The sequence below is a fragment of the Heterodontus francisci genome, chromosome 11 (assembly GCF_036365525.1).
Source record: "Heterodontus francisci isolate sHetFra1 chromosome 11, sHetFra1.hap1, whole genome shotgun sequence".
NCBI lineage: Eukaryota > Metazoa > Chordata > Chondrichthyes > Heterodontiformes > Heterodontidae > Heterodontus > Heterodontus francisci.
Window position 1 is genome coordinate 18698098 of NC_090381.1, and position 27284 is coordinate 18725381.

General features: G+C 44.8%; 1 long non-coding RNA gene across 1 annotated transcript in view; it reads left to right on the forward strand.

The window, feature by feature from the left end:
• Nucleotides 1-7342, forward strand: part of LOC137374819 (uncharacterized) — a 69318-nt gene extending 61976 nt beyond the window's left edge. Inside the window, exon 3 of the long non-coding RNA XR_010975904.1 lies at nt 5701-7342. This is a non-coding gene — a long non-coding RNA (uncharacterized lncRNA). The remainder of the gene's footprint in view (nt 1-5700) is intronic.
• The last annotated feature ends 19942 nt before the right edge of the window (nt 7343-27284 follow it).

Below are 27284 nucleotides of genomic sequence, written 5' to 3' on the forward strand. Positions count from 1 at the left end.
CAAGAAAGCAGCTCACCACCACCTTCTCAAGGGCAATTAGGGATGGGCAACAAACGCTGGCCTTGCCAGCGATGCCCATAGCCCATGAAACGAATAAAAAAAACTCCTTTATGCCTCGGTAACTTTCTAGTGAATCTGCACCGTACCCCTTCCAAGACTAGTACATCCTTCCTGAGGCATGGTGCTGAAAACTGAACACAGTACATCAGATGGCCAAGTCACATGCAGTTAACAGATTATGGCCCTGGATTTCCTCAGACCTTATGCTGGTGCACACCACCATAACTTTGCTAGAGGTATGCAAGTGGGGTTTCCAAGGACTTTGGAGGACATTACACTGATTTAATGGCAGAAGATCAAAGGAAATTCACTGTGCTGTAGCATCACACAATACAATAGCAGCAGTGACTCAGTGGTAGCACTCTCTTTCCTGAGTCAGAAGGTTGTGAGTTTAATTCCCACTCCAGAAACTTGTGTGCATTAACTAGGCTGACATTCCAGTGCAATCCTGAGGGAGTGTTGCCTTTCAGATGAGACTTTAAACACTCTCATATGGCATAAAAGCCTCAAAGGAGAATAAGAGAGATGTCCTGGCCAATATTTATCCCTCAACCAACATCACTAAAACAAATTATGTGGTCATTGCTGTTTTTGGGACCTTGTGTGCAAATTGCCTGTCACATTTCCCACCTTACAACAGTGACTGCGCTTCAAAAGGTATTTAATTGCTGGAGACAAGCAGTAGTTAGAATTCCCCGGAATCCTGTTGCAGAACAGATAATAAATACAAATAAGATTTTCAAAAATGCAAATACTGAAAATGTGTTTTACATTCTCACCTGATGTTGGGAACATGTGCTGCCATTTCATTTTATGAGCTTGGGATAAATATGTTTGTGACACCAAAGTTTCAACTCAGAGCCATTTCACATCATTGCCTTTCTGAGGCCATAATCTTTCAGTGTATACTGCAGATAAAATATATATAAAATATACATATATGTACATACACATACAATAAGCATTTAATTTTGATACAATGTGAATGTGAGGCAGCTTTAACATGTGCAACGGGAGGACACCTGCATGTGAACAGATGATTGATATTGACAACTGTTTTTTTTTTATTCGTTTATGGGATGTGGGCCTCGCTGTCTAGGACAGCATTTACTGCCCATCCCTAATTGCCCTTGAGAAGGTGGTGGTGAGCTGCCTTCTTGAACCGCTGCAGTCCATGTGGGGTTGCTGTTAGGCAGGGAGTTCCAGGATTTTGACCCAGCTACAGTGAAGGAATGGCAATATAGTTCCAAGTCAGAATGGTGTGTGTCTTGGAGGGGAACTTGCAGGTGGTGGTGTTCCCATGCATCTGCTGGCCTTGCCCTTCTAGTTGGTAGAGGTCGCAGGTTTGGAAGGTGCTGTCAAAGGAGCCTTGGTGCGTTGCTGTAGTGCATCTTGTAGATGGTACACACTGCTACCACTGTGCGTAGATGGTGGAGGGAGTGAATGTTTGTGGATGGGGGGCCAATCAAGTGGGCTGCTTTACCCTGGATGGTGTTGAGCTCTTTGAGTGTTGTTGGAGCTGCACCCATCCAGGCACGTGGAGAGTATTCCATCACACTCCTGACTTGTGCCTTGTAGATGGTGGACAGGTTTTGAGGAGTCAGGAGGTGAGTTACTCGCCGCAGCATTCCTAGCCTCTGACCTGCTCTTGTAGCCACGGTATTTATATGGCTACTCCAGTTCAGTTTCTGGTCAATGGTAGCCCCTTGGATGTTGATAGTGGGGGATTCAGTGATCGTAATGCCATGGAATGTCAAGGGGAGATGGTTAAATTCTCTCTTGTTGGACATGGTCATTGTCTGGCACTTGTGAGGCGCCAATGTTACTTGCCATTTATCAGCCCAAGCCTGGATATTGTCCAGGTCTTATTGCATTTCGACATGCGCTGCTTCAATATCTGAGGAGTCGTGAATGGTGCTGAACATTGTGCAATCATCAGCGAACATCCCCACTTCTGACCTTATGATTGAAGGAAGGTCATTGATGAAGCAGCTGAATATGGTTGGGCCCAGGACACTACCCTGAGGAACTCCTGCAGTGATGTCCTGGAGCTGAGATGATTGACTCCAACAACCACAAGCATCTTCCTTTGCGTTAGGTATGACTCCAACCAGCGGAGGGTGTTCCCATTGATTCCCATTGACTTCAGTTTTGCTAGGGCTCCTTGATGCCATACTCCTTCAAATGCTGCCTTGAAGTCAAGGGCAGTCAATCTTACCTCACATCTTCAGTTTAGCTCGTTTGCCCATGTTTTAACCAAGGCTGTAACTCAGGAGCTGAGTGGCCCTGGCGGAACCCAATCTGAGCGTAACTGAGCAGGTTATTGCTAAACAAGTGTCGCTTGATAGCACTGTCAACAACCCCTTCCATCACTTTATTGATGATTGAGAGTAGACTGATTGGTTGGTAATAGGCTGGGTTGGATTTGTCCTGCTTTTTGTGTACAGGACACACCTGGACAATTTTCCGGGTAGATGCCAGTGTTGTAGCTGTACTGGAACAGCTTGGCTAGGGGTGCGGAATGTTTTGAAGCACAGGTCTTCAGTACTATTGCCAGAATATTGTCAGGGCCCATAGCCTTTGCACTACCCAGTGCCTTCAGTCGTTTCTTGATATCATGTGGAGTGAATCGAATTGACACTGTTCACTGTTTGAATGGAGATTGTGAAGAATCTGTTATCAGGAAACATTCTTTATACTGTAGGTATAGTGCAGATTTCAGAAATGCTGTCATTCTCACTTTTTAAAAAAAACCTTAAAAAGTGCCATTTCCAATGCACCATTTTTTTTTTAGAGATACAGCACTGAAACAGGCCCTTCGGCCCACCGAGTCTGTGCCGACCATCAACCACCCATTTATACTAATCCTACACTAATCCCATATTCCCCTACAGCATCCCCCTACCACCTACCTATACTAGGGGCAACTTATAATGGCCAATTTACCTATCAACCTGCAAGTCTTTGGCTGTGGGAGGAAACAGGAGCACCCGGCGAAAACCCACGCAGACACAGGGAGAGCTTACAAACTCCGCACAGGCAGTACACAGCGGCTGCGGTGCTAACCACTGCACCGCTGTGCCGCCATTGTGCAAGGCCAACCAGCCATGGTTGACATTCCAGTGCAGTACTGAGGGAGTGACGCACTATCAGAGGCGTAGTCTTTCAGCGGAGACATTAAACCGAGTCCTGGCTAATATTTATCACTCAAGCAACATCACTAAAACAGAGTATCTGGTTTTTTAACACATTGCTTCTTTTGGACCTTGCTGTGTGCAAATTGCCTGCCACATTTCCTACATTACAGCAGTGACTGCACTTCAAGAGGTACTTAATTGGCTGTAAAATGCTTCGGGATGTCCTGAGGTTGTGAAAAGCGCTATAGAAATGCAAGTTCTTTCTTTAGATGACCTTCAATGTGTCAGTTTAGGCTAAACTGGAGATCTTTTCCTAATCTGGCATGGAGAACATGCCGCCGATTTAATGTTGTAAAATGTTCCGGGACACGGTGACAGAACTCATCCTGCAAGTTCATTAACTCTCCCATTACAGAAGGTAACCTCTTTTTAATTTACATTCGTGCTCGAACACATGTTTTTATTTTGTGTAAATTGTAATAAATATCTCGGAGACAGACTTATCCTTCTGGTAAAAACTGATTTTAAAAAAGGCCCCCTACTGTGTCTTTCTCTAGATACCCAATTAATTAATAAAGAAAGCAGCACCCAAACTGCCACATTGAACAGCAGGGTACTGCAATGGTTGGCTGGGCCAGGGCAAGATTTGAATTCTAATTTACTTTTGAGATAGAAATACATTTTTTGCACGTACACACACTCACACAAAAAATAAGGGACCATGGTGTCTCAGAATATTCATTTCTGTTTTCAATAGAATGTGAAAACCAATGTAAAAAACCAAAAGTAGAAACAGGGCTTGCAATAACCAGTGCATGTGCAGACAGAGATTAGCTCTCCGTAATCACATCCACAGCTTCCATTCATCTGACAGGTTCTATCATTCTCTACAGGCTAAAAGGCAGGCTGGCACTCTGCTTTTCATTACAAAGAGGTAGCTGTTTCATTCTTAATGGCATGTTATCTCATTCCTACAAAGCAGCAATGAATTGGCATGCGGCAGTTCAATTCCCAGAGTAACGCTCCATGGGGGAGATGGCAGAATGGAAGTGAGACAGAGGGATCATGCAGGAAGGGGAATTCTTCATTAACTATGCTTGTGAAGTGCCACAGAGGAAGTGCCTAAGAGGTGCTGGGTCTGGGGAGGTCAAGGGGTGCTGGGAGGAATATTGCATCCTCGTGGTGGGATTTTTAAAAATGTCTTTTTTTTAACCTGGGCTCTGTCGAACAATCTGTGAATACATTTTATTTTTCAAAATGAAAAATAGTTCTTTCAAAACAAATTAATCTAACAGACATGATTTTCTCTTGAAGTATACCATAAATCTATCTCATCATGCAGTCAGTGTGGTATTGCAATCACTGGCAGAGGGCCAGGTGAAATTAGTCCCTTATATAGCTTAGGGATGTTACTTTTTTGAAACTGAAACTTCCATTTTCTCAAGCTGGTGTCAACATTAAAAAAGACTTGCATTTATATAGGGCTTTTCATAACCTCAGGATGTCCCAAAGCATTTTATAGCCAATGAAAACTTTTGAAATGTAGTCTCTGTTGTAATGTGGCATTGACCATTCCTAGTTCCTGTACAGCATGGGTTGGATGCAGATCACCCATAATCTCATTGAATATCAGTGCAGACACAATGACCAACTCCTTTTCCTGTGTTCCTACGTTCCTACGTCTACCCTGCCCAAACAGTACCTTGTGCTCAATCTCAGATAATAACCCTTAATGCACCAGTGAGACATTTTAACTTCCCACATCAGACATAGATGTGAGATCGTGGGACCAATATGAATTAGTGTCAGGTTAAAGGCAGATGTATCAGCTAACAGTAGATTGTACCCTGTCTGTTGAAGTTGTGGGCTTGTTGTGGTGAATAGCCTATTTCAAGCTAACTTTGAAGAGACAATTTTGAGAAAAAGAAGACACCATCAACAAAACATTGACAATTAAAATTAAATGTGCACCAGTCTGTGTGCACATTGATTACATTTTCACTGCGATCTGCACCTGAGCTGGAGATGTCAAGAGTCTTGTAGAACTTTCAAAATACATGTGTTCTCAATATCTACTGGACTTATATTTGAAAGCATTGAGGAGGCCTTAGCATGACTGAGGATATATTCATTGATGATCTTGAAAATCATTACAAGATAATTATAATCATGGTCACATTCTCAGCTATTTGGTCTTCATGCCTTACTAAGATAGAAATCTCTTAAATAATACTCAGTATTTTCAAAGTAAACACCTTCATATTCCTTCATCACCAAGGACATGCACTTTTACGTTTCTGAGGAAAAGTTGTACAATTTCATCCAGAGTACCTTTGGATCTGATCCTTACAGTAATCTGTGCAACAGATTACATGGACAGTTTCTGTCAATCTCCATTAGTGCAGCCGTGTAGTTGGAGAGTGAAAGGGATAAGCATTGCTGTACTTGGTTAAAATATTTAAAGCATTGTCACTGATATCAACTTTTCTCTTTTGGATTCCAGTTCTGCCTTATTTCGCTTGATTGACAACCCATCCATTAGCTTAAGCATTCATTCCCTCTGCCACCAGTGAACAGTGGCAGCAGTGTGTACCATCTACAAAATGCACTGCAACAACTCACCAAGGCTTCTTCAACAGCACCTCCCAAACCCATGACCTATACCACCTAGAAGGACAGCAGATGCATGGGAACACCACCACCTGCAACTTCCCCTCCAAGTCACATGCCAACCTGACTTGGAAATATATCCTTCATTGTCACTGAGTCAAAATCCTGGGAGTCCCTAGCTACTAGTGCTGTGGGTGTACCTACACCATGTGGACTACAGTTGTTCATGAATGCTGCTCACCACCACCTTCACAAGGGCAGTTAGGTTTATTCTGCCTCTCCTTGGAAAACAGTGCTGCTGGGCAATAAATGCTGATGATAGCCATATCCCAGAATGAATGAAAAAGCAGAGACCTTTTTTTTTGTGCGGTAGATTGATTAACACAAAGAATAAAACCAGCTAGACAATAAAGATTCGGGAACTTGTTTCCAATTGTTAAAAGTGGCCACAATGAGCAAAGCTCAGTATGGGCAGAAGGCTTCCCAAGAAGCTAAGTTGATGTGAAGCACTGGAAATCAAGTCTGCAGTCAACTCAATGACAACCTGATATGACTTTGAATTGTTTTTGCTGAAGAACATTTCAACTCTGTAAGAACTTACGTCAGGGGTGATTTTTAAAGGGATGTCATGCTCAGGAGAAGTGCAGCGATGAATACACGGAACCAAACTGAAGAGTTATAAAATATTTGAATTATTTTAAAGAGACTGGGCCATGTGCTGTCAAATAAATGGAAGACAATTCACATGGCCCTCAGCATCTCTTGCAATCAAATCCACATCTGTGCCTATTAAGACGGAAAACCAATTAAGCCCGTCTGCGTGGAAATGTGGACAGTTAATCACACCTGGATTTGAGCTATACTCAAAAACAATGAGACAAGACCTTTCTCAGGCTTCTCATCTCCAAATAACCTTCCTTACAATGTAGTGTGAACCATCCTCAACTCCTCAGAATGGGGCCATCATCAAGGCGATTATATATTCCAGCTAGGACTGAAACCTGAAGCCACATGGACGAAGCCAACCCTTGTAAAATTCACCTTAATAGCTTATCGTTTTGAGGAACAAAGATGGAGTCTTTTCAGGACAGGACGAGAGATAACAACATCAGTCTGGTCTGCTCTCAGCCACACAGCATAACAACAAAAAGGCCACTTTGAATTCCAGCAAGGCTGAGCGAGAGAGAGAGAGAGATTGGTTCCAGCCAATACAGTCGAGCCCTGCTGAGACAAGTTGAGGCTAGCTACAGCAGAGACAAGGAAGTGCCTTTGTAAAAATGATTCTTCTACCAGTGAGAATTGACTTAAGACATCAGCACTGTCTTCAACCCAAAGTGAACTGCCGGGGGACTGCAACAACCCAACGATTACCAGACAACCAGAAAACAGGTCCGCAACTTTAAAATTCATCTCCTGAGCTGAGCACACTTTTGCAGTCGGAACTCTGAACACCTTCTTACCCTGAACTTTTCTATCTATCTTCTCTTGAGAGTGCAAGTGAGAGAGAAGGTGTGTGTGAGTGGCGTTGTGACATTTTTGGGGAATGGGTATGATTTAATAAATATTTAATCTGCTGCTTTAAACCTACAAGAAAACCTGTCACTGTTTATTTGGCAAATAAAAGACAAGGGGTTAAAACACTAATAAAAAACACACTTGCTGTGGTCAGTTGGGAGGTGAACAATGGAAACCCGCCACACCATCACCCATCTGGTCAGAACAGGGATAACTGTAGAGATGCTGCCAGATTGTTGAAAAATGAAGCAATTTGTTTGCTCAGTCTCCATTGATCTCAGGTGATCATATTTGCACTGGACAGTGTGTAGTGTAGTGTTATATACCTCCTGGAGTACTAATGCAAATGATGTGGAGTCTGTTCACACACATGATAGGCTGCAGTGTTTATCCTCCTCTGGGGTATTTAGCATCTCACAGTGAGTGCTACTTTCTTGGAAATTGATACAGGAGCTGCTTGGAAATGGCAAGTGAATTTCTGCTTATTCCTGACAATATATTGCATCTACGATGAACCCAAGTTTTTTCCAGCAAGCACTAGACATTATCTGCAGCATTTAATTAATGTTCAATTGGATTGAATGACTATTTTTTTTTTTTAAACCTAGCTTTTATTTAGAGATGCAGCACTGAGTCTGTGCCGACCATCAACCACCCATTTATACTAATCCGATATTCCTACCACATCCCCACCTTCCCTATATTCCCCTACCTATACTAGGGGCAATTTACAATGGCCAATTTACCTATCAACCTGCAAGTCTTTGGCTGTGGGAGGAAACCAGAGCACCCGGCGGAAACCCACGCGGTCACAGGGAGAACTTGCAAACTCCATACAGGCAGTACCCAGAATTGAACCCGGGTCGCTGGAGCTGTGAGGCTGCGGTGCTAACCATTGCACCACTGTGCCGCCCTGAATCGAAGTAATGGGACCATCTCTATATAATAAAAGTATTGCAACTAGTGTTCAGTGAGGATGATACCAATCAACTGTAACAGGACATAGATAGGCTGGCAGAATGGGCGGACAAGTGGCAGATGAAATTTAACATATAGAAGTGTGAGGTGAGTCATTTTGGCTGAAGTGATAGGGAGAGGCAATATAGACTAAATGGCACAGTTCTAAAGAGTGTCCAGGGTTAGAGGGACCTGGGGGTTCATGTGCATTGATCTTTTGAAGGTGGCAGGACATACTGAGAGAGTAGTTCGTAAAGCATATAGGATCTTGAGCTTCATAAATAGAGGTACTGAGTACAAAAGCAGGGAAGTTATGTTGAATCTTGAGAAAGCTCTGGTTAGGCCGCAACTTAGTATTGTGCCCAGTTCTGGTCACTACAGTTCTACCAGAATAGTACCAATATAGAATAGAAAGAATTTAGCGATACGGTTATGTTGGAGAAGCTGGGGTTGTTCTCCTTGGAGCAAAGGAGATTGAGGGGAGATCTGACAGAGGTGTACAAGATTATGACAGATTTAGATAAGGTAGACAAAGAAAAGTTGTTCCCATTAGCTGAGGGTGCAAGGACTAGGGGTCACAGATTTAAAGTTTCGGACAAGCCTATAAGGAAGAACTTTTTTACGCAATGAGTGGGAATGACCTGGAACTTGCTGCCTATGAGGGTGGTGGAAGTAGAGACGATCAATGATCTCAAAAGAAAATTGGATAGGCAGCTAAAGGAATAAATTTGCAGGGCTATGGGGATAGAACGGGGGAATGGGACTGACTGGATTGCTCTACGGAGAGCTGGCATGGCCAAATGGCCTCCTTCTGTGCCAAAATGAATCTATGACTCTTTGACCATACAACATGGGGAAGTGTCAATCACACATGCAAAACAACCAATGAGCAGCCAGCAAGGGCTAAAACCCAACAATCAAAAAAATTAAACACTAAAAAAAAAACAATCAACAACCAAAAATCTACCAAATAATTCAAACCTGTAATTAATGACACACTCGAATTTTCAGGAGCAAGCATTTGAAATAACACTTATAATGTGACAATCAGCAGTTTAAGATGATAAAACTTTAACGCAAAAAAATGTGAACATAGGAACAGGAATAGGCCATTAAGCACTTCAAGCCTGTTTCGCTACCACTCAATTAGATTATGGCTGATCTGTACCTCAACTCCATTTACCCACCTTGGCTCCATATCCCCGACCACTCTTACATAACAAAAATCTATCAATTTCAGTTTTGAATTTTTTAATTGACCTCAGCGTCATCAGCCTTTTGGGGGAAGAGAGTTCCAGCTTTACACTACTGTTTGTGTAAAGAAGTGTTTGTTGACATCATCCCTGAATGGCCTAGCTCTAACATTAAGGCTGATCTGGACATTCCCATTGGAGGAAATAGATTCTCTCTATCTGCCCTGTCAAATCTTTAATCATCATCCTTTGAACAGTCCATGACCTGGACAACAGCTTGGGCTAAGTGGCAAGTAACATTCGCGCCACACAAGTGCCAGGCAATGACCATCTCCAACAAAAGAGCATCTAACCATCTCCCCTTGACATTCAACAGCATTACCATTGCTGAATCCCCCACTATCAACATCCTGGGGGTTGCCATTGACCTGAAACTAAACTGGAGCAGCCTCAAAATGCTCTGGCTACAAGAGCAGTTCAGAGACTGGGAATTCTGTGGTGAGTAACTCACTTCCTGACTCTCCAAACCCTGTCCACCATCTACAAGGTACAAGTCAAGAGTGTGATGAAATACTCTCCACTTGCCTGGATGAGTATAACTCCAACAACACTCAAGAAGCTCAACAGCATCCAAGGCAAAGCAACCCGCATGATTAACACCCGATCCATCATCTTAAACATCCACTCCCTCCATCACCAATGCACAGTGGCAGTAGTGTGTACCATCTACAAGATGCATTGCAGTAATGCACTATGCCTCCTTCGACAGCACCTTCCAAACCTGTGACCTCTTCCAGCTAGAAGGACAAGGGCAGCAGTTGCATTGGAACACCACCACCTGCAAGTTCCCCTCCAAGTCACACACCATCCTGACTTGAAACTATATTGCTGTTCCTTTACTGTCACTGGGTCAAAATCCTGGAACCCCCTTCCTAACAGCACTGTGGGTGTACCAAGACCCCAATGACTGCAGCGGTTCAAGAAAGCAGCTCACCATCATCTTCTCAAGGGCAATTAGGGATGGGCAGTAAATGCTGTCGTTGCCAGCAACACCCATATCACATGAAATGAAGAAAAAAAAATCACAATTAGATCATCCCTTAATCTTCTTTCTACTTCTTCTTCTTTCTTTCTTCTTTGGCCTCCTTGTTTCGGGAGACAATGGGTAAGCACCTGGAGGTGGTCAGTGGTTTGTGAAGCAGCACCTGGAGTGGCTATAAAGGCTGATTCTACAGTGATAGACTCTTACACAGGCACTGCAGATAAAATTGGTTGTCGGGGCTGTCACACAGTTGGCTCTCGCCTTGCACTTCTGTCTTTTTCTTGCCAACTGCTGAGTCTCTTCGACTCGCCACATTTTAGCCTCGCCTTTATGGCTGCCCATCAGCTCTGGCGATCAATGGCAACTGACTCCCACGACTTGTGATCAATGTCACAGGACATCATGTCGCGTTTGCAAACGTTTTTAAAGCAGAGACATGGACGGCCGGTGGGTCTGGTACCAGTGACGAGCTCGCTGTACAATGTGTCCATGGGGATCCTGCCATCTTCCATGCGGCTCACATGGCCAAGCCATCTCAAGTGGCGCTGGCTCAGTAGGGTGTATATGCTGGGGATGTTGGCTGCCTCGAGGATTTCTGTGTTGGAGATACGGTCCTGCCACCTGATGCCAAGGATTCACCGGAGGCAGCGAAGATGAAGTGAGTTGAGACATCGCTCTTGGCTGACATACGTTGTCCAGGCCTCGCTGCCGTAGAGAAAGGTACTGAGGTCACAGGCTTGATACACTCGGACTTTTGTGTTCCGTGTCAGTGCGCCATTTTCCCACACTCTCTTGGCCAGTCTGGACATAGCAGTGGAAGCCTTTCCCATGCACTTGTTGATTTCTGCATCTAGAGACAGGTTACTGGTGATAGTTGAGCCTAGGTAGGTGAACTCTTGAACCACTTCCAGAGCGTGGTCGCCAAAACTGATGGATGGAGCATTTCTGGCGTCCTGCCCCATGATGTTCATTTTCTTGAGGCTGATGGTTAGGCCAAATTCATTGCAGGCAGCCGCAATCCTGTCGATGAGACTCTGCAGACACTCTTCAGTGTGGGATGTTAATGCAGCATCGTCAGCAAAGAGGAGTTCCCTGATGAGGACTTTCCATACTTTGGTCTTCGCTCTAAGACGGGCAAGGTTGAACAACCTGCCATCTGATCTTGTGTGGAGGAAAATTCCTTCTTCTGAGGACTTCAACGCATGTGAGAGCAGCAGGGAGAAGAAGATCCCAAACAGTGCAGATGCGAGAACACAGCCCTGTTTCACACCACTCAGGATAGGAAAGGGGTCTGATGAAGCACCGCAATGCTGAATTGTGCCTTTCATATTGTCATAGAATGAAGTGATGATACTTGGTAGCTTTGGTGGACATCTGATCTTTGCTAGTAGTCTGAAGAGACCATGTCTGCTGACAAGGTCAAAGGCTTTGGTGAGATCTATGAAAACAACGTAGAGGGGCATTTGTTGTTCTCGGCATTTCTGCAGGGAGAACAGCATGTCAACGGTGGATCTCTCTGCTCAAAAGCTACACTGTGCCTCAGGGTAGACATGCACAGCCAGCTTCTGGCGCCTGTTTAAAGCGACTCAAGCGAAGGCTTTCCCCACTATGCTGAGCAGGGAGATTCCACGGTAGTTGTTGCAGTCACCGCGGTCACCCTTGTTCTTATAGAGGGTGATGATACTGACATTGCGCATGTCCTGTGGTACTGCTCCCTCATCCCAGCTCAGGCAAAGCAGTTCGTAGAGTGCTGAAAGTATAGCAGGCTTGGCACTCTTGATTATTTCAGGGGTAATGCCGTCCTTTCCAGGGGCTTTTCCACTGGCTGGAGAATCAATGGCATCACTGAGTTCCAATTTTGTTGGCTGTTCGTCCAGCTCATCCATGACTGGCAGAGACTGGGCTGCATTGAGGGCGGTCTCAGTGACAACATTTTCCCTGGAGTACAGTTCCAGGTAGTGCTCCACCCAGCGGTCCATTTGCTTGTTTTGGTCAGTGATTGTGTCCCCTGATTTAGCCTTGAGGGGGGCGATCTTCCTGATGGTTGGCCCAAAAGCTTTCTTCATGCCATCATACATTCCTCTGATGTTTCCGGTGTCAGAGGCCAGTGGAATATGTCTGCATAGGTGTTGCCAGTAGTCATTTTCACAGTGCCTGGCTGTTCTTTGTGCAGCTCTTCTGGCAGCTTTAAGTGCTACGGATGTTATCTCGCTGGGGGCTTTCTTGTAGTTCAACAGTGCAGTGCGCTTAGCGGCTATGACAGGTTCCAGGTCTTCAAAGTGAGATTGAAACCAGTCTGCATTCTGCTTCACCCGTTTGCCAACGGTGGTCATTGCTGAGTCATAGATGTTGTCTCTGATGTGGGCCCACTTGGTTTCTGCATCCCCTGTGGGAGTGTTTTGAAGGGCTTTTACAAGTGAATTTAGAAACTTATGTAACAGCTGTGGATATGAAATTCTGCTCGTGTTGATGCGCGGGCGGCCCTTCTGCTTGGAATGATGCAGCTTCTTTGGTCTGAGTCTAACCTTGCTGCACACCAGGGAATAGTCGGTGTCGCAGTCCGTACTGTGGAAGCTGCGTGTGCTTTGAACACTGTTTAAAGATGCTCGCCTTGTGACGATGAGGTCCAGCTCCTACCAACGACGTGATCTTGGGTGCCTCCAAGAAACCTGTTAACAGGGTTTAGTGTGAAAGAACAAGTTGGTGATGCAGAGGTTGTGATAGGTACACAACTCAAGCAGTCTCTGTCCATTCTCATTCATCCTTCCAATGCCATTGTGCCCAAGGCAGGAGAGCCATAAGTCATGGTCGGCCCCAACCCTGGTGTTAATGTCTCTCAGCAGGAACAGATGTTCGTTATTGGGGATGCTACTAATGATATTATGGAGTTCCTCGTAGAACTGGTCTTTAACTTCAGGTGGGGAGCAGAGTTTTGGAGCATAGATGCTGAGTAGGTGGACTGGACCAGAGGCGGTGAGCAGTCGGATGGACAGTATGCGTTCTGAGCCATTTGAAGGTGGCTCGATCATGCTGAGTGAGGTGTTTCTGATGGTGAAGCCCACTCCATGCTCTCTTGGTTCTTCAGGATCCCTACCCTGCCAGAAGAAGGTGTAGTCTTGCTCTCTGAGAGATCCGCTCGCAGGGAGGCGTGTCTCCTGAAGTGCTGCAATGTCCACATTGAGTCTACTGAGCTCGTTGTTAATGATGGTGGTCTTCTGAGAATCGTTGATTTGTGTTAGGTCTTCCGACAGGCCAGGTCACATAGTTCTGACGTTCCAGCTTGCAAAACGAAGGGCTGGTACCTTCTTTCCTAATTTTGTCATGCTGTTTGGTGCGGTGTTGCAGTCCACTTGTTGGGCAATGACCCTGAGCTCCAAGCACCCATTGACGCAGGTTGACTGTGTCTGGACAGAACCTTACTGACCAGGGGCTGCCCAGTTTGAGGCGGGCGGTAGCTTTCCAGTGAGATGTGATGACCTCTCCTGCCGACAAAGGCAACCCGTGGCGCCCAATCTCTGCCAATTGAGCTGGACTTATAACCCGTAACTTCTGCCTTCCGTGTTGTTTTGGTCGCTGTGAGGCAACTATGGAGTGACCTCTCCACGGCGCATGCCTGGGCGAATGTATGGAGGTTGTGAGCTGCCCAAGCGTCAAAACCCCCCCTCTCGGCCTTCCTGGTGGGGTCCAAAGGAGTGCAGAGCACACCGTTTGGCACCGGTTTGGCTGCAGGACCTGCCGGAAACATGCCAAAGGTGACACATGACCGCCTTCACGGTTCCGTTCCGGATTTTCTTTTAGGGTTTACTCCCTTAGCCTTGGTCTCTCCCGAGTCGCCCACAAGGCAGTGGGGTTGTTAGTGCCCCTGCTCAGGGATAGGTGGATGCCGGGGGGAAGAGGTGGGGGGAAGGGGTAGAGGGAAGGGGGTGCGAGGGGGGCTGCAGGGGGGTAGGGGAGGGGGTGCAGTGGGAGGGGGTGTGAGGGGGGAGCTGGAAAGGGTATCTAGGGTGTTACGATGGCGTCCCCCACATATCGAGCCTTGCTCTTGTCAGCTGCTAGACCTTTGAAGATCTTTGAGATCAGGATTGGCATCTTGATTTCCCTGCCTCCCTTGATGCTGATCCCCAGGCCCCCGATTTCATGCTTGATGACCCTGACGCTTCGTTTCTTGTTGCTGATGGTCTCAGGGATTTGTTCCGGGAGATCGGTGTAGGCATTGCGGATCCCGATGGCTTTCGGACTTAGGAATCTGAGCTGAGGACTCTGCGAGCTGGCTCCGTTGGTGAGACCATTCCAGGCGGCGGGGTCCCTGGGCTGCTCGCAGCTCAGAATGAGATTCTCCTGGTTCAGAGTGGCCAGCACACGGTGCCAGCTGTCCCTGACTAAAAGTTCCAGCAGATCACTTCCATGCAGCCTGCTGACTAACGCCATCTTTAAATACCTTAACCAAAGCATTACCCCTCAAGATAGTCTTGTGTCATGCATGGACTGCAATTATTCAAGATCACAGCCTCAGTGCTTGCCGGAGACTCATTCTCATTAATGTGAGTTAATGACACACAAATCTGCCAGGTGATCATAAAATATTGAATGCAGAACTCAATGGACAGGTTAGCAATTCTTTTGTGGTCTTCATTCCCTCGTTGCTAATTAAGACACTCAAGGTTAAAAGTTCCAGAAGCAACAGTTTAAAGGTCCCCCTCAGGGATCCACTTGACCTCTGACTGGTGTATGGTAGCAGAGGCACCAGCTGATTCCTTGCTTCGACAGTAAGAGTGAACGCCACTGCTCAATTGTGCTCTCAAGTGGATACTTCCAATAGAGGTTCCTGGATAGCAATCAAGATTCCTGGCCCATATTGTCTTTCCTAACTCAATGGCTCTGAGGTCAACCTCAGGGTAATTAGCATTGCAATCAAGTGGTGAACACATTTGTAACAAATGCACTTACATTCGGTAGCGCACAAAAGAAATATACCCCCAGATAGCAATTTCAAACCATGATAAAATGATCTTGATAACAGGGATGACTGCTCAACTCAAGCACAGGACCAGGAGTATACCACAAAGAACCAGATGGGTCTTAACTAACTTTTGGAACTCACTGCAGATTTAGTGCCTTCTATACTCTTCTATACTCAAAGGAATAATAGGGCAATGTGCCAGATCTCTTCACAGAAGTATAATCATTCAAAAATAGACCCTCAGCCAAAGATGGAGATGTAGGAGGAGTAAATTAAAGCTTGGTTAAAGAGATGGCTTTCAAAGAGGTTCTTAAAAGAGGAGAGGGAGGTGGTGAAGTAAAGACGTTTAGGGAGTGAATTCCAGAACTTAGGGCTTAGACAGCTGCATGGCTGGGGAATATTGCAGAGATAGGGATTTAAACATGGGAATACAAGACTAAATGAGGCAGTGAAGATGGGGGCCAAAGCATGAGAAAGGTGTGGGTAGGTAAAATCCATTTCTATTGAGTTGATAGAACAGCCATCATAGAGAAGAGTTAGGGTTTTAGCACCATGTTTCCCACTCCCTAGCCATGATCACCAGCCCCTTACCACATTCCCCAGATCCTGTACCCCATTTCCTGACTCCCGTACCTCAATCCCCAGCCCCTATATCCTATTCCCAGACACCTATACCCCATTCCCTGATCCTTGCACCCCATTCCCTGAAAATTGTACCCTATTCCCCAGCCCTTTAACTCCATTTCCGACACCTGTATCCCAGTCACAGGTCCCTGTACCCCATTTCCTGACCCCTGAACCCAATTTCTCGACTCCTGTGCCCCATTACCTGGCCCCTGTACCCCATTTCCCATGACCTGTGCCCACTCTCAGACCCCTGTACCCCATTTCCTTAACCCGGTACCCCATTCCCCAGCTCCTGTGTCCCATTCTCCAGCCCCTGTACTCCATTCCCTGGTGCCTGAACCCCATTCCCTGATCCACGTATCCCATTCCACAGCCCCTGTACCCATTCCCCAGCTCCTGTGTCCCATTCCCCGACCCCTGTACTCCATTCTCCGACCCCTGTACCCCATTTCCCAACCCCTGTACCCCATTCCCTGACCTCTATATTCCATTTCCTAGCTCCTGTACTCCATTCACTGACCCCTGTGCCCATTTTTTGGTCCCTGTGCCCCAATCCCTGGCAACTGTTCCCCAGTTTCAGCCTCTATTCCAAATGAGCACCAGTCTGGTACAATTGTTCATCCTGGCCTTGCCATCTCAAAGTTACTGCAGACATAAACCATCTGATTGACAAACTGGGAGTTCCAAAATAAATTAGATCTTTCTGTACAGTTACTTCACATCACTTCTTGAACATGCTGGAGGTGACAAGGAGGACAGAAGGTAAACAAAATTGTCCTGTCACCACCATGCTCTCAAGTGATGTCCTCAGCCCCTGCTGCCAGGGATCGGGAACACACAGATGGAACATTGTGTTATACACTACAGTCAGCTTAAGCCCGACCATAAGTTATAAGGAGCCTGACTTTTGGCAGCTTTAATTCGTGGCACAAAGCCAGTACTGGAACCTGCCAAGATCTGTTGAAGTTGTTATGGTTATCGGTGATTTGAACAGCAGTGGAGAACTACAATGACTTTTGCAGGAGAATGCTGATCACAGTTTGAGACTGGACTTAGGTCTCATCAGTGGTAGTTGGGATCCAGCTAGTCAGCAACAACATGGGGGGGTTAAACACGCTCGCCCCCAAAACCAAAGGAAGGATTACGATGCATGATTAACTTAGGCACGTTGAGTGGTATAGAGGTAGCACACCAATTTCATGCTGTCTGCTAATTATGATGATTTCTTTGTGCAGTCAGTGCTTCTCACATTGTTCATTGGCTGCACATATCAGCAGGAGGCCCAATATTGTTGGTAACTTCCCCTTCTTAAAGCTGGCCTGCACCTCTTAAAGGGGAGGTGTATTGTGGCTGGAGCAGGTGCTGGGAGTCATTCTGCAACTGAACCTTACCTGGGAAAGAGAGAAGAATGACACAACATGGGATAGAGCTGCTCCCACCTCATATTTATCTGTACTGGAGGTCATAGTGAAGGAGGTGCAACTACAACACTGGAATTTACCCGACAAAGTGGAAAATTGTCCACATTCATGATGTTTGCAAAAAGCAGGACAAATCCAATCTGACCCATCAGTCTACTCTCAATCATCAGTAAAATGATGGAAGGTGCACACTAGGACTTATGACCAGGTGTTGTCTTCAGGTGAACTACAGCTACTGAGTGGAGGGATAAATCAAATGTGGTGTCAGATGTAATTTAGTCCCCATTCACACATTCAAATCATACATTCTGTCCTGTCACACTATAGGAAGGATGTGATTGCAGTGGAGAGGCTGCAGAGGAGATTCACCAGGATGTTGCCTGGGCTGGAGCATTTCAGTTATGAAGACAGATTGGATAGGCTGGGGTTGTTTTCCTTGGAGTGGAGAAGGCTGAGGGGGGACCTGATTGAGGTATACAAAATTATGAGGGACATTGATAGGATAGCTAGCTCTCCCTTAGTGGAGAGGTCAATAACTAGGGAGCACAGATTTAAGGTAAGGGGCAGGAGGTTTAGAGGGGAGTTGAGGAAGAATTGTTTCACCCAGAGGATGGTTGGAATCTGGAACACACTGCCTGAAGGGGTGGCACAGACAGGAACACTCATGACAAGCAAGTATTTAGATAAACACTTGAAACGCCATAACATACAAGGCAACGGGCCAAGTGCAGGGAAATGGGATTAGTTAGAACGGGTGCTTGATGGTCAGCGCAGGCGTGTTGAGCCGAAGGGCCTGTTTCTGTGCTGTAGAACTCTATGACTCTATGAGTCTATGACTCTATAACTTATTCTTACAAACCCCAACACCAACTGGGGTCAGCAACAAACTCACTATGTCAGGGAAAAAGTTATTGTACTCATTAACACCTTGTTGCACAGAAGGAACTCTAATTCACTTAGGCCTGGTTGGAAAGGCAAGGAAGCCATAGGTTGGGAATTCCCCTTTCACTTGACTTATGATGGAAGTGCTGTGGAAATCCAGATTATGCACCAAATGAAATTTCCATCACATTTCTGCAGGGTGTGAGGAGGAGCAGTAGTACATCCAAGGAAATTCCTGACGATCGTTATTTGTAGTGCACTTCCAATGGGAATTGATAGTTATTATAACTCTGTACTCCTTCTGCTCAGTCAATAGAGGAAATCCTGTTGGCAGTCACATCAGGGAGCCTCAAAGGCCGCAAACAGACTTGAAATCCACAATCCCATTCATTTACGTATATCTCAAATAACGGATACAGACCAATCTGTGAACTAGTAAATAGCCGGTGGCGTGGTCCACCTGTCCTCTTTCCGCCACATTCTCAGGAGTCTTCTCCACTTTGACAGGTTTTCCATGCTGTAACCATTATACCCCACTAGATACATATTTTGCTTCTCTAATTTCCCTCTTTATCACCTCCTTTTGCCTGGCACCATTATCACCTCTGTCATTTCCTCTCCTTTACCCAATCATGCACCTCTACATTTTTCTTTTCCTGTCCCCTTTCCCCTTCCTCTGTACCTGATTAAAAACTGTTCATCTGCAACATCTTCCGGTTCTGATGAGAGGCCATTAACCTGAAATGTTGGGCTCGATTTTAAGTGGAAGTGAATGGGTTTTGAATGGGTTAAAATTGGGCCTGTTAACTCTGGTTCTCTCTGCTTCTCTCTCCTCAGATGTTGGAGACCTTTTGAGTGTTTCCAGCATCTTCTGATCTTATCTAAGATTTTGCAGCATCTGCAGCATCTTGCTTTTCATTTGATTGTTTGCAATTAGGATTGACCCAGCAATGAAGCAATCATACTAAGATCAGCCCTTTCCAAAACTCAGTTCAAGCAGGATGTGAAATTTAAGCACAAATAGTAACTGAGTTACATCAGACTTCACAGGTCCATGAACTCCATATGCTCCCAGGCTGTAGTTCAGATGACTTCACTGTCTAGTGTTTTACAATAAGAGTAAAATGAAAGTTCTATTTCCTGGCCAAATTCCAAAGTAGGACCTGGGGTCTGGGTGTTTATTCTGCAAATTAATCAGGAAGCAGAATGTTTGTCCCAATCTACATTTCCTTGGAATACTGGGATGTGAGGTTGGGAAATTTACCCTTCTCCAAGATGAAAGAAGTGACAGTCAATCCTGGGCACTCTATCTCAGACATGGCAGGTAGAAGGTGATAGGCGAGTCAGTCTGTTCTTGGAAAAGTCTGTTCTTAGCCTCAAACACAAGAAAAGTGTTGGGAAAAAGCTGGAACTGTAAGGAGGTCCTTTGTATGCTGTTCTTCAGGCCCTGATAGAAACCATTGGAAGGATTAAAATATTAATTCAATTTACTGTGCGATGCTTCGAGTCTCTAGCCTTTTTAATAATTCATCCTCCTTTTTGGGGGAATATTTCATCGTCCACAATTCCTCCACTCTCTCTCCTTATCATTGTTCTTTCTCTCCCATTCCCCCAACCAGGTCCTCATATTTAGAATATTTATCATTTATCACATTCTACAATAATCCCCAACTGTAAATACCAAACAAACTCTGCGGTATATATTTGTTGAAGAATATAAAATGAGCGGCTTGTTAATTTGGTGAAGAATTGGCCTGTTACATACGCCAGTGAATCATTTTTAAAAGCAGAGAGCTTCTGTTCTACAACCCATTGTGAAGAGCCTGTTTGCTAATCTGAAGCTTTGTTTGGGACCATTGTTGTCTTTGATGAGAAAGTATCGTTTGGTGAAGAGGGACATATGTCAGCAACCAGATAGTAAACATTGATAGCTCGTAAGAAAAGATGCGAAGGTAAAAGAATTGCTCCATTTATGCTGCAGCTTTTCGAACAGTTACCACAACAACATAGAAAAGCAACAAAGCTACAAATGATGAGGAAAGTAACAGCACAAATAGAGTGTCCCTGATGGAACCTATAAAATAAATAGAGCTTGCTCTGATACTGCATATAAGGCAATTGTGATTGAGTCTTTAAGAGTTGCCATTTTAAATGTGCACATAAAACATTTGGGCCCATAAATTGATGACAAGCATAAATCAAGTGACAAAGCATCCAATACACGCACAGATGTGATGCAAGTGCTCCATCCACCATATTGATAAAAGCAGAAAAAGAGGCACCACGGCCCATGAATTAACAGGTATTAGGCCCTTTGCATATTTCCCCTTGTCATTCAATGGCATTACCATCACTGAGTCCCTCACCATCAACATCCTGGGGCTACCATTGACCAGAAACTGATCTGGACCAGCCATATAAATACTGTGGCTGCAGCAGGTCAGAGGCTGGGAATTCTGTGGTGCGTAACTCACCTCTTGTCTCCCCAAAGCCTGTCCACCATCGACAAGGCACAAGTCAGGAGTGTGATGGAATACTCTCCACTTGCCTGGATGGATGCAGCTCCAACAACACTCAAGAAGCTTGACACCATCTAGGACAAAGCAGCCCGCTTGATTGACACCCCATCCACCACCTTAAACATTCGTTCCCTCCACCATCGGCACACATTGGCAGTAATGTGCACCATCTACAAGATGCACAGCGACAACTCGCAATGGCTTCTTTGAAAGCACCTTCCAAACCCATCACCTCTGCCACCTAGAAGAAACAAGGGCAGCAGGTGCATGGGAACACCATCACCTACATGTTCCCCTCCAAGCCACACACCATCTTGACTTGGCACTATATCATTGTTCTTTCATTGTTGCTGGGTCAAAATCCTAGAACTCCCTCCCTAACAGCACCGTGGGTGTATCTACACCACATGGACTGCAGCGGTTCAAGAAAGTGGCTCACAATCACCTGGTCAATGGAAATTAGGGATGGGCAATAAATGTTGGCCTTGCCAGCGATGCTCACATCCCATGAGCAAAGAAAATGCAAATAACAGGTCTATCACCTGTTTGAGTCCTCATTTGCATAATTGGGCTGCCCTGTGGGGTGCCAAGCCTGAGGAGCTCAAGAAAATATGGTCCACATTTGGTCTAAATAGGGGATCCTGAATGGAACAGATGAAATCCATCACCGAAAATGTAAATTTGTTCAAAATAAATTTATCTGAATGTGGAGGGTAGGGGGTGTAGGAGAGGCGTGCCATGATTGGGATCACTGAGAGTGGGACATCGGGAGGGAGCTGAGCTCTTTCTGGCTCAACTGTGGAACCAAAGACGATTGCTGTCCGCCTCCCAATTGCTTCTCTCCTCTCTCAGGATCTAACTGAGAGCCCCTACTGATGATGCAGCAGCCCAACTCCAATGTTGATCTACTGGTGTACTGTTTGGATATGCCTCCTGATGCTAAACCAATGGTTGTAAATTTAAACCCTACCCGAGAGACCTCAGCACAAATTCTAGGCACACCAGTGCTGCACTGTCAAAGGTGCCGTCTTTTGGATGAGGTGTAAACCGAGACCCAGTGTGCCCCGTCAGGTTGATGTAAATCATCCTACAATACTACTTTGAAGAAGAGCAGGGGAGTTCTCCTTGGAAATATTTATTCCCTGTAGCCCACTGCCACTTTAGACAAGCATGGAATAAATTCCCTAAACACGTAGAATTGCACCAACAGCCAGGAAAAACAATCCAATTACTAAGCTGAAAGTAGTTCATGATCTTTTTAAAAAGGGCCAGTGGGGGTGTCCTTCAGGCTGTTTAATGTCATTCAGCTATGTGAAATTAGGAGAGGACATAGGCTGTAGTGTTGAGCTCAAAAATGGCAGTGCTGGCATCAAATCAGCATTGCACACTGATTGACTTAATGATCTGCCTGTTCTGGCACTTGCATGCAAACCCCTTTACAAATATGCTCAAGCAGCACCTCATCTTTTGACTTAGGCACTTTACAGCCTTCCAGGCTCAATATTGAGACCAACAATTCTGGACTGTAATCTTTGTCCCCGTTTTGTTTCCTTTTTCTTTGCAGGTTTTGGTTTTCACCACCAATTCTTTTGCCATTTAATCCCTCCTGTCTTCCAACCTATCACAGAACTTCCCTTTTGTTCTATTTCCACCCTCTCCATTCCACTTGCTTAAAACCTGCTAAATCTCTAACTTTTCCCAGCTCTGATGAAAGGTCAATGACTTGAAATGTTAACTCTGTTTCTCTGTCCACAGATGCAGGCAGACCTGCTGAGAATTTCCAGAATTTTCTCTTTGTATTTCAGATTTCCAGGATCTTCAGTATTTTGCTTTTGCTCTCCTCTGTGTCACCTCTGTTCATTCTCCCTATTGTAAACCCAAGGGTTTGCAAACTCCTGAACCCATGTCTGGGGACAAGTGGTTTGTACAATCCTTGAAGTCAGGACAAAGTCCTACAGCACGTGCCATCCCACTCCCAGTAGACTTCAGCAAATTTAAACAACTCTGGAAACTATCAACCACTCTTACAACTGCAGCATGAGCAGGTCGAAATCGATCAGCAATTAACCTGAAAGTAATTGATGATCCTTTTAAATAACACAGATGGGGGAGGGGGCCCTTCCTGTATTCTCCATGAATACTCAGAATGGAGTTTGAAAAATGGGAAAAACACCAATATCAAGTCGCAGAACTGATCTACAATTGCAATGACAAAATGTCAAACAATAGGAACAGTTTAACGCAGGGGTCACCAACCTTTTAGCATGAGGGACCACATTACAAGTTTTGTCCTACATAGGGGGCCGGTGAGAAAATTTTGGAAAGTTAAAGGCATTAAAAATGTATCTTACAATTATTCAAAACAACAAATAATGTGCATTTTTGTGAGCAAGCTTTAAATGAGAAGACCAGTTTATTAACTTACTTTCTCTTCACTATGTTGAACATTGATTTAGTGAGATACCTGGCACTGTTCTTGCTTGCACAATGACTGTCCACACATTTTATGCAGCGATGCAGTGTTTTCTGAATAAATGTCCATTTGTCACGAGTGATCGTGATCTCTTTCTTTCTCCACCCCCTCTCTGTGTCTCCCCCCGTGTCTCTTCCCCCTCAGTGTCTCTTTCTCTCTCTCTGTCTCTCCCCTCCCTGTCTCTCCCCCTGTCCCCACCAGTACTATACCCCAGTGTTATACAGTGACAGACCTGTCCCAACCAGTACTGTACCCCAGTGTTACACAGTGACAGACCTGTGCCAACCAGTACTGTATTTCAGTGTTATACAGTGACAGACCTGTGCCAACCAGTACTGTACCCCAATGTTACACATTGACAGACCTGTCCCCAAAAGTATTGTACCCCAATGTTACACATTGACAGACCTGTCACAACCAGTACTGTATCTCAGTGTTATACAGTGACAGACCTGTCCCACCCAGTACTGTATCTCTGTGTTGCATAGTGATAGATCTGTCCCCACCAGTACAGTACCCCAGAGGTATACAGTGACAGACCTGTCCTCACCAGAATAGTATCCTCGTGTTATAAAGTGACTGCTGTACAGCAATGCACTGGAACATCCATCAGTGCTGTAAATATTTCACAAGGGCAGTGTTTGCAAGGTAGTGGGGTCTTAGTGACAATAACAGGCCTGTTAGGAACAATGGGAAGGCTCCAGGCTGGTGCTGTGACATTTCCCATCAGAAGAGAGAACTGATGAACATCATCACTGCTTGGGTTTCTGTTGATTCTCCTGTCCAACCAGGCCCTCGATCAGGGTCTTTGCCAGTGGGCTTCTTATTCCTACAACGTCAGTTCTTAGTACAAGCCCAATAACACTGGTGAGTCATAGCCCTTCATTAGAGAGAAAACAGCTACAGGGGAACAAAAATGAGATGTTAAATCCCCACTGGGACATGTGCTTATTCTCACTATAAGAGCAACTGGCTACACAGCAGCTGTCCCCACACATTCAGGTTAAATTGCTCATCTTCCTTAGCAGTTCATGAGGCAGCTAGGAGAAGCATGCGGTATCCAGACTGGGTGAGTGTTGTGACAACAGCTCCACTGGTGGGGTCAAGTCATGGTCAGCCCGCTGTCAGTCACATAGTATTGGTGGGCCAGATTCAAACCTTTAGCAAGCCGGATTCTGGTGCGCGGGCCGTATATTGGACAACCATGATTCAACAGGTAATATGAAGCTAAACAACTTTGTCAACGCTCTAGTATTAAACAGATATATCTCATCAGATACACACTATCACTTGGAAGGTCTAGATTTTTTATTTATTTAGAGATACAGCATTGAAACAGGCCCTTCAGCCCACCGAGTCTGTGCCAACCAAGAACCACCCATTTATACTAACCCTACAGTAATCCCATATTCCCTACCTACACTAGGGGCTATTTACGATGGCCAATTTACCTATCACCTACAAGTCTTTGGCTGTGGGAGGAAACCGGAGCACCCAGCGAAAACCCACATGGTCACAGGGAGAACTTGCAAACTCCACACAGGCAGTACCCAGAATTGAACCCGGGTCCCTGGAGCTGTGAGGCAGCGGTGCTAACCACTGCACCACTGTGCCGCCCTGAAACTTTGATCAACAAAACTTTGAGGAAACTGCAGGCTCATCAATGAAACCTTATCCCATATCTCAGGGAGTTCTCTCTCATTTAAGGGGCAACATTAAAGAGACACAGCAAGATCCTCAAAAGATTAAAGGGCAAGATCAGTATATGGCTGGACAGCTTACAATGAGCTGAGACACAAATCTCCCAATGGCAGACTATGGAAACCAGGCATCATCTTCCAGAAGAAAGATGATATGGTGGTAGTCGATGTGACAATATGAGACAAGTCCCTGGAAATGGCGTGGGTGGAGAAGAAAGAGAAATACAAATATCTCAAACCAGTAATTAAAGAGTTGACTTACAGAGCCAACATAAAGTTCTAGGGATTTATAATCGGAGCCAGAGGCAAATGGATCAAACATAATAACACCCTCATGAAGTTCCTCAAAATTGACATATTCAAAGCTTTTGCTAGTGTCACGATCAGGTGAGGAGGGGTCGAAAACCTCCCCTGTTGTCCTTCTCCTTGTTTGACTGCAACAGGGTTTATTTCTTTTAAATAGTGAATGTGCTTACCAATTCAGTGAGTGTTTATCCCTTTTTGTGCTATGATCATAAAAGAACCAATCAGACAGGTTTTCTTGAGTTTAAACAAGAAAGAGGTTAGTTTATTGTACTTAAAATCAAGACCCGATCTAAGTAAAAATAATAAGCTGCGCTCCAACTTTCACACACACACCCAAATAGGTTGCAGAGTGATGAAGAATAGTTTGATTGGATTAGAGTCCAGAATAAATAAAAGTAATATACAGTCTGTGGAGTCTGGTAATTCAGTTGTCTTCCAGATCAATTCATGGTCCTGAAGTTTCTGGCTTGCAGAAGTGGCACACTTGGTTCAGGGTTTTCTTTGAGACAGTGATGTAAATGGCTTTCTCCCGCATTCTCTATCTGTAGCAATAATAGACTTGAGTGTTCTGCAGTACACAGACGGGGTTCAAAACCTGCAGTATTACCTGGAGAAAGAGAGAGAGAGAGCCCCACTAGGTTCCTGCACTGATTTGCTCTCAAAGCTTGTCTGATGTGTTCAAAAGAAACTCCAAGTTTTCACAGAGATGGGCAGACTCACATGATTGCCTCAGTGTATTTTCTGTTGCACTTTAATGAAATTCAAGTCTAAGAATTTCAATCTGTCTCAGGCCTTATTGTTTCAATGATTATCCCCTGGAGGCTCATCACCACTAGGATTGATCAAGATAGCTTTGAATATTTTGCTTATGAAAGCTATATCAGATGGTTCATTCAACTGTTCAAGCCCCTGTTCTGAATAAGAGCTATTTAGACATGCATTTCTATTAGATACCTTGGAATGTGAGGTATTTCAATGCAAATTGTGGTGGCCATCTTAGCCGCTTGCTTTTTAAAAGGTTGAATGTCAGATTCCAGCTTTCCTTTTAAAAGTTTAATGTAGGTTTCCAACTGATGAATTAAAATCATCATTCAGCATAGCACATTTTCATGACACTAGCCAAACCTCAGGGTTGATGGTACAGTTAACACTGGAAATTCTTCAATTTTTCATGGACTCTTAATTAAACTACAGCAATTTATGGACTTTTAATTAGAGCTGTAGTAATTAGATAAGATAAGGTATTTATACTTATAATGGTTACCATATTAGAAATACTGTTAATTTGCATTATTAGTTTATTTCTGTATGTTATAAGTTAGAATAAGTGTTCATTACATTTGTAATCTGAATAAATAAAAATTGAAAACATCAAATGATGCCAAGAGTATAAAGCAATCATTGCCAAATAACCATATGAGTAACTGACCTGGTTTTATCGCTGTTTGTGGTGAATTCCAACTTTTGATTAAAATATTAGCCTCCAGAACATTATACATAACAAATTTATAGCCCTCCATATTATCCTCGAACCCAGTCAAACCCCATCTCACCCCACTTGGCTGTGCTGTGACATTTCATCAGATTTAACCTGGTGGACAAGCTGCATGAATACTCAGAAAGTGCACTCATTTCAGAGTGTAATATTAATAGCTCTTGCAGAGGGTCCTTCCTGCTGCCGAATGTGTGTTCAGCTGTGCGAGGTTAAGAGAGGGCATTAGCGTGAGCACGGAGCTCCAAAATGGCAGTGCAGGCATCAAATCAGTGCTGCAAGCTGATTGGCAACACAATTTGCCTACTCTGCATAATTCTAGCAGACGCTGCCTGCACGTTCACTAACAACCTCACCAAAATGTCACCTGGCGCGGTCAGCACCAGCAGT